Consider the following 13,020-nt stretch of genomic DNA (forward strand, 5'->3'; position numbering starts at 1 on the left):
AGCATACCACTACTACTTCTCCATCTTCTTATTTCATTAGGTTCATTTATATTCTGCCATTTCCTCAAGACTGAGACCCAAGGCAGGTTACACATTAAAAATATTAGCCAGAATCATATCTGTTACTTAGTTAAGTAGCTATAGTTACCCTATACTTAACTAAGTATACTAGTTAAGTATACTTAACTAACAGGCTTATTGCATTATAAAATAAGCTGAGACAGAGTGGCGGATAAGAGGCTTTCTACTTACCTCTCCACATATCCTCGAAGCACTTCTGTTCTTTTCCTGAGGGAGACAGTCATAAAAAATGCCTTTTTTTGCACTGGAAAAATCTGTTTAGCAAAAGGCAAGCTTTTATGACCATCTTCCTCTGGAAGGAGAACCGAAGTGCTTCAAGGGCATGTGGAGAAGTAAGCAGAAAGCCGCTTCTCTGCCATTCCATCTTAGCTTGCTTTAGCAATGTGATAAGGCTCTAAGCAACCTCTCCTGACCTGACTCTGCCAAACTTGATTGAAATATTAATCCATGGTCCAGTCACTGGGAGAATGGACCTTCTTCCCATGCAGCTGATGCCCAGTGAAGTAGCTGGGTTGTGTGTGTTATAATTCTGGCAAGAATATCACAATCATGACTAAGTAGTCATCATGAATACAAAACAGTTGCAGATAAGTAAATCTAGGTAATTGTTCTGTATTCATGAATGCTACTTTCCTGTGGATCTCATGGTCCAGGCAGGCTCATAGATAGGGAAATACCGTCTGCCAAATAGCCTGGACCTAAACCGTACAAGATTTTATAGGTCATAACCAGCACTTGTAAACAGATTGGCAGCCAGTGAATCTGGCTGGAGCAGGAGACTTGCATGCTCCATTTTAAATTCATAACAACCCAGTGAGGTAGGATAGGCAAAAAGAATTACCAGCCAAGCTTTCCTAGTGAGATTTACCATTTGAGGTACACTTGATAGCTTCCACTTTTGTATATCCTCCTTTTCATAAGCCTCCTATTTGGGAGAAGCATTTGTAACTAGGTCAGAAAAATAAAATTGAACTAATTTAGACATGCATTTTATTTACATCAAAAAAGGCAGCAGTTGTAACAAGATCTGCAGCTCAAATTTTGTCCTGTTAACACCCATCAAAAACTGATAGGACAGTTATTTCAACCATTTACATTATGCAAAGCTTTAGTTCAAAAACTTAATTGAGCTAATATGTATGAAAAAATTATACATGAAGAGACATGACTGTATCTAACAAGTTGGTTTCCAACTTTGCTGGTCAAACCAAGGTTTAGTTTTGAACTTTATGATCTTCACTTGCAAAACAGATTACATAATGGTGGTAATAATCTTCCACGTTTTATCTTCATCATCTTGTAACCCGTGAAATAATTGTGGTGGATGTTTTTACTGTAGGGATGCAGGCAAAGCTGCAACTTTTCATAAAGTGTCTGTGGTTAAAAACAACAACAGGTAAGTTGCTCAGTATTGGGAATAGCTTATTACAAGTAACATTTGTTTACCTGTAATACATTATTTTTGGGGATGAGAGAATAACATTATTTTTGCATACAGGTATAATGCAAGTGTAAATGTTGTTACTTTTTAGGATATGCATTATTACTAAAATGTTTGGTTCAGTAATTTTTTTTTATTTCTTATGGGTTTTGCATATACAAATGGTATGTGTGTATGTATATGCTTATTAATCATTGAAAGCATTAGTAACATATTACTCAGAATAAAAATTACTGTCTAGTAATTACTTGAGAAGTTACTTTTCTAAGGTAATGACTACTTTTGTGGTTGTGATCTCAAAAAAATCTTACCAAGAAGAGTTGTTGGATGGGTTTTTGTTAAGGACTTCCAGTTTTGAGTTCAGGTAATGTATTTTCCAATTTATATTTGCAAGTGAGTTTGACAGCAAATCATAAAGATGTTTACTTGGACGAAGGTCCCTCTATGTTCATTTCAATTTATTCCCAGTATAGTTTCCCACTTATACTGGCATATAGTGAAGACTGAGGCCAGAGGCAAATGATCAGACAGTAACAAGAATGGTAAGGGAAATGGCAAATATCAGGGAGGGAAGCCTGCTGAATTCAACTGTCATTCTCACCTAAACTGAGAATCAGCATCAAGAATTATGGGCAATGAGGGCTCCTTGGTCTTCACATGCTCCTTAATACACTCAACTTTGCATAATCATGAGGGAATGTGGCAATGTTGAGACTGCTATGCTAATTATGATAACAACTTGAAATTTTGAAAGGCTTCCTAATCTGACTCACTTTACTTAAATTATAGGAAATGATATTCTTTGGAAGCACCATTTTCTGTGACACTTTGTGATCTTGGCCCCGCTTCAGGGGCAGTGGATTATTATATTAGACCTGTGTTTGTTTCTGAGAGCCAGTCTGGTATAACCCTTTGTGTGTTGGGCCAGGACTCTGGTAGACCAGGGTTCAAATCCTCACTCGGCCATGGAAATCCATTGGGTGGCCTTGAGCGACTCTCTCGACTTCAGAGGCAATAGCAAATCTCCTCTAACCAAATTCTGCCAAGAAAACCCCATGATAGGTTACCTGAGGGTTGCCTTACGTTGGAAATGATTCGAAGGCACCAAACTGCAAACAACATGCTTGTTTCTAATGTTACTCAGTAAGGAAACAAACACAATTCAAATCCAGAGACATGGCTTTAGATTTTGTGACATGTTACCTTTCTTACTTTGCACGGAGGGCTTGAGCGTGGCATTCTGCAATGTATTTGTTAATATCTAACAAGTACCTGTTGAACTTTTCCTTGAGCTAATTCCAAATAACTGTTATCTTACTAACTTGTCTTAGATGTTTTTAAATGAAAAAAGCTTTAAAACAGCACACAATTCTGAGATAGTTGTGTATAATGGCCGAAGCCCCTTTAATCCATTCTAAACATTGACCTGCTCCCTGGTCGTTTGCTTCTGTTTACATTTTCCATTGTAGATTTGATGGATAGCTGAATCTTGCACGATTAAGAACTATAAAAGTCTGCTGAGACATCATAGGTGTACCAGATATGGCCATCAGGTCTCGCTTGCCACTAAACACCTGTTCAAACTCTTAGCTAATGCCTTCTTATTTTCAATATTTACTTCACACTCTTAAACAAAATCTTTCGGGAAATCTGGATTTGTAATTGCCTTCAAGTTTGTTCACACAGCTGGACCTATTTAAGGTAATACTTAAACCAGGATGGCATAGTTTGTCATAAAACTAGAAATATTTTGCCTTTAATCATGAGCTCTCCAGATCTAAAAAAATTATAGCATTCTTTGACCTGGCTTGTTTTCTTGCCTTTCTGTTCAAACTGTGGATGCTTGAGATACTGAATTTTGTTCCCCAGACTAGCAGCTTTCAGTGGTAGTTGGTGAAAAGATTCAAGGTCAATGTGGACATCGAAGGACTTGTTAAAGGCGGCTATACTTGCTACCCAGTTAAAATGAATGGGGAGAAAGTGCATGAAAGGGGATGTGATGACAATTCAAGAAAGTGTTTGGAGGGGATGTGAATTTTGAGAGGAAATAGCTGAAAGAGGGAATAAAGCTGATTTACCATGGTGTAGGCAATCTTCACTAGTCTCTGCCAATACAGTGAATGGTCAAGAATGATAGAAACTGTAATAAAAAATATCTGGAGCTCACCAAACTACTATATCTTGGTTGAAAGGATGTCATTATACTCAAGACAGATACAATGATAGATGGGGCAACACTGAGCTACTTCTGCATGTTGTTTTGCTTTAAGTAAGATTTTGATCAGGGACGTAGCCAAGGGGGGGTGTTCTTGGGATCCAGACCCCCCTTCCGTTAGATAAAATGAATGGTGCGTGCTGCCGTGCCGCCGCACCCAAGCCCCATTATAATGGTGTCACTTAGTCTGGAACCCCCCTTCCCAAAATCCTGGCTATGTCCCTGTTTTGATGGTGCCAGAACTGCCTCGTGAAGTTATAATGGCCTGGTTGAAGGATAACTCAAATCCTGACAAAGATGGAGACACTGTGAATAGATGGTTCTTGGGTTTAGAAGATGTACAATTTACCTGTGTTTTGAAAGAGGTTGACATTGGACATTGAGAAACTGGAGCGTGTCCAAAGGAGGGCGACAAAAATGGTGAAGGGTGAAGGGTCTGGAGACCATGCCCTATGAGGAACGACTTAGGGAGCTGGGGATGTTTAGACTGGAGAAAAGAAGGTTAAGAGGTGATATGATAGCCCTGTTTAAATATTTGAAAGGATGTCATATTGAGGAGGGAGCAAGCTTGTTTTCTGCTGCTCCAGAGAACAGGACCCGGAACAATGGATGCAAGCTACAGGAAAAGAGATTCCACCTGAACATTAGGAGGAACTTCCTGACAGTAAGGGCTGTTCGGCAGTGGAATGCACTTCCTCGGAAGGTGATAGAGTCTCCTTCCTTGGAGGTCTTTAAACAGAGGCTGGATGGCCATCTGTCAGGGATGCTTTGATTTGGATTTCCTGCATGGCAGGGGGTTGGACTGGATGGCCCTAGTGGTCTCTTCCAACTCTACGATTCTATGATTCTATGATTCTATGAACTCTCAGGGAGTATATGTGCAGTTCAGGAATACCTTAGTTAGCCTCTGTTGCATGGAACACATTGGGACAGTTATACTACTCTGCTAGCCATGGCCATTTCTGGTCTATGTTCTGGAAACTTCCAATTTGGATTACTATAATGGATTACATCACTTCAATTTATTAGTGAAGATGAATCTCAAGGAGAAGCTGAATCTCAAGGAGTATCTCTCTCTCTCTAAGTTCCCAATTTTTATACACAAAGCAGTACAAAACTATGTTAAACAATGTTTTATTATGCAGTCATTTTCTATCATCTTATTGTTTGGGAAGGGATATTGTAGCACCTGTGAAACTAACAATGCACAGAAATTGTAGCATAAGCTTTTATATTGGTCTACTTCCTAAAATGCATTTGAAAAAGTCTCAAAGATGCTACAAGGTCCCTTTGTATACTGATATTCCAGACTAATATAACTATTTCTCTTAATTCTTCCCTTATTGCCTGGGGTACATGCCTCTGTGTTTGAAAAATCCTTATCTAGTGCTTTGTTGCTGTGTTAACATGGGAACAATTGCAACTAAACTACCTCTGAATTTTAAAAGCTTGCCTAAGAAAACCCTATGAAATTCATGGGGTCACCATAAGTTGACAGGAAGACACATGCGTATGGGTACACAAACACACACACACACACACAATTTCAAAGTATAGAAATACTATCCAAGTGTCTAACAGTAATATTAGTTTTATAGCCCCGAGTTCCAGTCGATCCTTCATATCCACAGTTATTTTATCCATGGGTTCAACCATCCATGGATTGAAAATATTCCAAAAAGATATAAATTCCAATAAGCAGACCCTGAGTTTGCCATTTTATATAAGGGACACCATTTTACTATGCCACTGTGTTTAATGGGACTTTAGCATCCATGGATTTTGGTATCCACGGAGGGCATGGGGGTCCTGGAACCAAATCCCAGCAGATACCAAGGGCCCACTGTACTTTTCTATCTTCTGCAGTGATTGAGTAGAACAACATTTTAAGCTGTTCACATATCACATACAAACCCCTTTTAAGTTATAAAAATATTTCACAGCAGGTGGGTTCTCAAAATCAGAACTAGTATTTATTTTTACATTAAATATTTGCTAATAAGTAGATCATTTATGCAGCGAACCTGAAGTTCTTCAAAAAATGCAACATTTTACATCACCTCAATCTGGGGTTCTGGGCCGAAGCCAAAGTAAACCCTAGCAGCAGAAACTGTGAAAGTGATGCGAGTTGTTATTTTAAAAAGCAACTTCTACCTCTTCTGAAGTTGGTAGTGCACATCCATAATAACCTTCTAATGAAATGAAATCCATCAAGCACAGTGGTGCTTACTTCTGCTGTATAGATTCAACTTTTAAGACACATTTGGCTTTAACAAAATATCTTCAGAAAGCTGAAATACAGTATTCCAGCTGAGGCTTGACCAGCACACAATACAGTTGGACTATTACCTTCCTTATCTTGAAAATTATGCTTTTATTAATATAGGCTAAGATAGAATTTTTGTTGCAGCATCACACTACTGGTTCCTGTTCAATTTATGATTGACAATATTTCCAAGTTGTTTTTCACATATAGTATTGCTGAATCAAGTATCCTTCATCCTATTTGGTTTTTGTGGCCTAAATATGTTTGAAGGTCAAAGACAAAAGAGGTCTCTCAGCCCAAGGCCAATCTCCCTGCTAGCCTTCATTGAATTTCTCAACACCTCATCCTGTCTCAAATGTCCTGGAGTTGTCCTGATTTTATCACTGCTTGACTAAATCAGTGGCACCACCATCAGCCAAAAATATTCCTTTTGTAACTCTGAAATTCAAACCATCAACTAGCCGGGAATTCTATTGTTTCTAGGATTCCTGGAAAAACCACTCAAAGTCCTGAGAAACTGCTCCAGGCCACGTTTCACCCTAAATAAATAGCTATCTCAATTTGGTCCAATTTCGATTCAGGCAAACGACTCCTCAGTACTGCAGCCAAGGCAGAGTGCTGAGCCACGTTCCACATATTGCTCTAGCTTCCAAATTACTATCAGTTACCACCTTTTACATAGTTCGTTCTTGTATGTGTGTGTTCTTGTGCAAAAGTTGATTTCCATTTTACTGTACAAATAAAAGTACATTTGGTCCTTACACTCTGGAGTTCTGCTAATTTGGAACTAATATACATAGGCTAAAAGTCCTGACTTTAAGTTACCAAAGCCCTCTCACCACTTCCTGTTGAGCTAAATTAAGTTTCCCATTGAATTCAATAAGTAAATGTCCTCTTGGGACCCCCTGCAATTTGAGTAACAAGATTTTCCTTGACATTTTATTTTCTTAACCACATGCAAAAGCTACAATCTATATGGGGAGGTAAAAGGTGAGCCACCTTAACCATCCCTCTCTTGTAGTTTCACTCATAAAAATGGCATCCCCCAAGTTGCTTTTTCACCCACAGGAGAAAAAAATATGAGCATGGACAACGATTTGTAAAACAATGACTGTTACACACTGGGATCTGTGAAATCTTATGCTGTGCCAATCACTCAGTGCTTATATAAAATGTAATCCTTTGCGGTAATTGTATATTTAGCCCCGTCATATGAAATGTTTTGGCAAAAAAATATTAAATACATATTCTTTTCAATTTGTTGAACAACATACAGCTGTTTAAATAAAGAATAAAACCACCCAGGTTATAGCCCTAGAATGGAGATCCAGCCAAGATTATTTTGTTTACTGTACCTGAAACTCACCTTCAGTGGATTGTTACACTGTTTTAGTCAGCAGTTACCACATAAAGCCAGAACATTTATGAATGCCTATGAATGCCGTTTCAACAATGGCTGCACACTTAATCAAAGAACTAAACTTTAAATTGCAACCTCTGGAATGCATGCAGTTTCTAAACAAAAACCAATGTTCACTTCATTATTCTATTTACTTTTCTTTCCTTCTGTAACAGAAACACCTATAAAAACGCAAAGGGATAATAGAATTGGATCTTAACAGGAGACCTGGGCTGTGGTTTTGAAGTTACACTAACAGGAAGCTAGTATTCCTTTTGCATAGGCTAGTTGTATAGAAAGTCATACCATTCCAACTTTCCCAGTTTGGCAGCAAAAGTCCTGATTAATCCTCTATTATCTCTCTATATGAACATGGGTAACTTTTTAAAACTTCATTGGAAAAGCTTTAGCAGTTCTTCTTGTTAACCAAAAAAGTTAGGGTGCTGGTGGTTGTGGAGTCCCTGCCAACAGTGACAGTGTCTTTAAAGTTTTGGAGAATTGCTTCAGATCAAAGGACACTTGCAAGAGGCTGGTAACCTTAGGAACTTTTTCACCTGTGTATACTAGCACTAACTGAGGAGGACTCCAAGTTTTGGGTGATAAATGAAGGTTTTATTTAGAAATACTGTATATACTCATGCATAAGTCTAGAAATTTTAGTCAAAAAATTGACCCCAAAAAACCAGGGTCAACATGCATGAGTCAATGTACATGCTGTACTTTAACTCTTATAAATATATAAAAAGGAGCCATCCCCTTTCTCTGAATAAAAGGCAAGAGGTTAGTTTATCCTGGGAGTACTGAAAAGCAGCATGGATCCCCTCTAATCTCTCATCCATCCATCCATCCATCCATCCATCCATCCATCCAGTACAAACAGTTATGCCTGCCAGAATTTTCTAAGTTCTTTGGCATCATTTTCCTTTGCATCATCCTTTACATCCTTTGTTACATGCCCCTAAGTTTTACCCTCGACTTATCCAAAATCCATAATTTTGGCCTCAAAACCTGCTGTCGACTTATACACGAGGCCGACTTATAGTTGAGTATATATGGTGTGCAAGAAAGCAGCCAAACATACGATAGTACTTCAGACAGACAGCATTCAGAATAGAGGTATGGAAATTGGATAGCAGAGTTTTAGGGGTGCAGAGGGGTGGTATTTTATCTGTTCTGAAGATGTGACCATAGAAAGCAGGATGTGGCTCCGACTAGGGAGGGAGTAGAAGGCACACTGTAATCTCTATGGTCAACTGCTCAGATAGGCTAGTTTTTGGGACTGATATTTCTATCTGAGATCCTAGCTTCAAGGTGCTGTCTTGCATTGTAAGAAAGACCTGATAGCTTTTCATGGAATTGACAATGGGATTCCAGAATGGTTGCTGGCTCTAACAATGTTTTTGGAACATTGTTTGTTCCAAAACCAGTGATTGGATTTAGAACAACCCTCGGGATAAATAGATAAGAGAATTGGCTGGGAACACAGCAGGGGATCAATAGGAAATGTTGGCTTACTAGTATTGTTGCAATGAGACCTCCTTTGTCTCTTGATGCAAGAGGATATGGAATAAGACTGAGGGAGAAAGGAGTGATCAGCACACCTATTTAGCTTTTGTCTCAGTATTTGCTGGGTTCTTCACATGTCTTGTGTGGGGATGCAGGGTGTACTAACACTCTACCATCTGGCATCTTTCTCTGAAGATGCCAGCCACAGATGCTGGTGAAACCTCAGAAACAAACTCTTATAGAACACGTCCACACGGCCCCGAAAACCCACAAAAACCTATGGATCCTGGCCATGAAAGACTTCGACTTCACTCTACCATCACATGCCTATTTGATGAGGACACAAAAAGGGACCTTCTTAGTGGTTGCTCCTAGGATGTTGAATCCCCGTTATTTATTTATTTATTTATTTTATTTATATCCTGCTTTTCCTCCAATATGGGAGTCAAATTCTCTTCCATAGAAGGCTAATTCCCTCACCCTTGCCCACTCTCCTTTAAGGGCAGGTAAAGACCTGACATCTAAAAGATTATTAATTGGTTGTGCAGAAGGATCTTTTTATGGAGTGCATGTGTACTGTATTTATATCTTTATTATATTTGTAAATGATTTTACTTTTTAAAAATTAATAATTAATAAATGTTTTAACATAACAGTTTAATTATGCTTCTCTCTCTCCCACCCCCCTCCCCCCAAAAATTAAATGTTTAGTTTTTTTCTTTGTTTTAGCCTTGCAATCTGCTTTGGGTCTCAGGTTGGAAGGCAGGCAGGATATAAATAAATAACATCTTCGGCTTTAGCAGGCCCTTTCTAAAAACAGTGATATTTTTCCTTGAAATGTTTGCATTAACTACAGGAATGAATATGATTAAAAATGAATTAATTTATTTCCTTACAATGAATTTTTGCCTTAAGTTATGGGAATTGTATGGAATGTAGACAAGTACCCAACAGCCAAGGGGATTTCCAAGTTGAAAATGTTCTGTTTGTTTGATTTCCGTATTAGTTCTACACAATGTGTTAAATATTTCATAATCAGAATGCTTGACCCCGAGGGATCACAGAATGTTAATGAAGCTACTTGTAAAAGTACAGTTTACTAATCCTTTATTGTCCAAGTAAGAATAACTAAGGTTTAGGATCTGTAATTTTAGTAACTGTTAAAATTGTTCTATCTGCAGGATTATTTATTGTTTAATTAATTATACTTAGACTGAATTTCCTTCCCCAAGTGCCCTTAGAAGAAGATCTCATCAAAGTTAAACACCTCTAATTTATTTTAAATTGAAATTTATGCTGAAATAACCTAGTTAAATCTAATGCACTTAATTAAAATCACTTAAAGTATTGAACACAAGTGTATTTACAGTATAATAATAACAAATAGGCGAACATAAGTATATGAGAACAGTCATGTTGGATCAGACTATATTCTCAAATATTCTGATTCCAAAGTGACCTTCCAGACTCCTATGGGAAATTCAAAAGCAGGATGTTAATACAACAGCATTGATATCCTCCAGCAACTGATATTCAGAAGTGTACTATACTGGACGCTGAACTTAATATGCAGTCATAATGACTAGTGACTACTGACAACATCCCCCTCCACAAATTTATCTAATCATGCTATAAAGCTACTGAAAAGAGTTGTCACCAGTACCTCATGAGCATAGGTGATACTCAATGGCATCAATAGGGCTAGTGTCACCCAATGCTATAACTCATGGTGTTACCCCATAGACCATGCAGAATCTTTAGTAATGTTTTTTTGTACTAATGTTACTCATAAGTTGTAATTCCTATATATCACTGAATGTAATGATAATAGTTGTGACATAGACAACTAGCAAAATTAAAATCATAACTTTAAATTACAGTATCATATGCTCAGCCTAAATATATTTACATGTACATAGTTTCAGGTGGTTAAAGTGAATATTAGGCAAGATGTGATATTTTTAAAGATAATATAAAAATAATTTAAAAATTTTAATTTAAATTTTTTTTAAAAAAATTAAAATAAAAAACCCCTAAGGCCTCTTCTTTCTCCTCCCACTGAGCCTTGACTTACTCACACGATCTCTTCAGCATTTTAAAGGGATGTAAGCAAACACCACAGCCTATTTCTGCCAAAAGGCACATATTTGGGGAGCAGGATCTAACCCTTTTAGGGTTTGCACATCCCCTAGTGACATCCCTGGTGATATTGCTCTTATGTGATATAAACCAGCGAGAAATTCCATCTATTGAATTTCTGAGTACCCTTATCCGAAAATCCAAAGTCAGAAACACACTCAATGTTAAAGTTTGAGTAATGCATGAAAATAGCAACCTTGCTTGTGTTTCTATGTAAATGCACCCACAATGCAACATTGATGCTCCTGTTAAAGGGTAGAAACACATTTTCATTTTTGGGAAAGTTAAGTCTATCCCCCGCTAGCCTCTTCAGTAGCCTTATTTCTTCATCCTACACTCAGCCTATGTCAAAACATTTAGTCTAAACACCCAATGCCTTGAGCCACTTAACATGGAGTATTTACACTTACAGTTTGGTATCAGTTGTACCTTCCAGTGCTGCTGAATGCAATCATGTCTTGCTTTATTTCAAGGAGAGGAGTAAGGTACCAGAGTGTCGCCTCCTTTCCAACACCTGCAAGTTCTTATCGTTTGATTACCTATGTGTTATTTTGGTAGTTGTCTCAAGTTGCAGAAGTAGAAATTCTTAAAAAAAGAAAAGAAAGAGAAAAGAACAGAGTTGTGGCCTATTCACTTTTAAATGGTGTTTGTTTGTTTGTTTACTGATGATAATACCAGCTAAAGGCCTTAGGGATATTGCAGAAACAAGCAGCTCAACTTCCTGGCTGGCTGAATACACCTGATGAAAATATGTACAAATTAATGCTAAATTTCCTACTAATTTTAATACTGCAAGACTGCCAGTCTTCTTTTGCAAAGACTATTTGTGTTTATTATTCCGTAAGAGCAAGATAGTAATCAATATCAAGTAATTACTCCTGTTGGGACAAAATTATATGTGATAACCCTGAGTTTTAACATTAATCTGTTATGGAATCCATAGGAAGTGTAAATGGATAGGTGGACTTAAAGCACAGCACAGGTAGTCGGAAGGACAGCAGTAAACATTACCAGAGTGTGAGAAATTTTGTTGTTTTGATCTGCTATTGCCAGAATTTCCCCTGCTGGCCCAGCCAATTTGGCTGGGGGATCCTAAACATCGTATTCCAAAAAGTAACTGCTCCAAATTATTGGTAAATTTTAGTCATTGACCCTGCTGGCTGAACAATTTGGAAGTTGTTGTCCAAAAAGAACTCTTCCAAGCTCTGCCTTAAAATGCTGCATCTGCACTGCAGTTTTAATGCACATTGTGAGCAATTTAACTGACGTGGCTCAATGCTATGGAATTCTGGGTTTTATAGTTTTGTGAGATATTTGGCCTTCGCTGTCAGAGTGCTCTGGTGACAAAGCAAACCACAAACTCCAGGGCTATGTTCCCACTATGACTTAAAGTGAATTGCTGATTGGCTATATGACTGTCATTCCCATTTGAAACCGTTTCCGATCCTACTGTGATTGATTTCAATTGCAATAAAGCGAGGCAAATGCAACAACCCCCCCCCCCCCGCTCTTTCCTGACACTAGTTCTTTGGTGGTTCTTTTGAGAAGAATTGATTCCGAAGCGTGTTCAACAAGTGGGAATGACGGATCAGAATTGCTTCATTCTGGATGGATGGGACTAATGGCAGAAGGGTGTTTACCATCCCTCCTCACTTTCTGGTAGACCCACCACTCCTCAAACCCCCCCTCCCCCCAGTGCTGCCTTTGTACTTGTGGCATGACCTATGGGCGCATAATTTTTTCTAAAAAGAAATAAAATTGATAGAAGATTCAATTCATTGGTTTTGCAATGACTTGCAATTACCCAGGTGATCTGATGGCAGCTCATAATGAGACAAGTAGTTGCAAAACCAATGAATTGAATCATCTATCATCTATCTATCTATCTATCTATCTATCTATCTATCTATCTATCTATCCCAAGCGGGGCTGCCTGGGTTGCCACTTATGTCACAGATGATGCACAGATGATT

This window comes from Sceloporus occidentalis, unplaced genomic scaffold (assembly GCF_023333645.1).
Source record: "Sceloporus occidentalis isolate IW3139 unplaced genomic scaffold, rSceOcc1.0.p SCAF_1, whole genome shotgun sequence".
Lineage (NCBI taxonomy): Eukaryota > Metazoa > Chordata > Lepidosauria > Squamata > Phrynosomatidae > Sceloporus > Sceloporus occidentalis.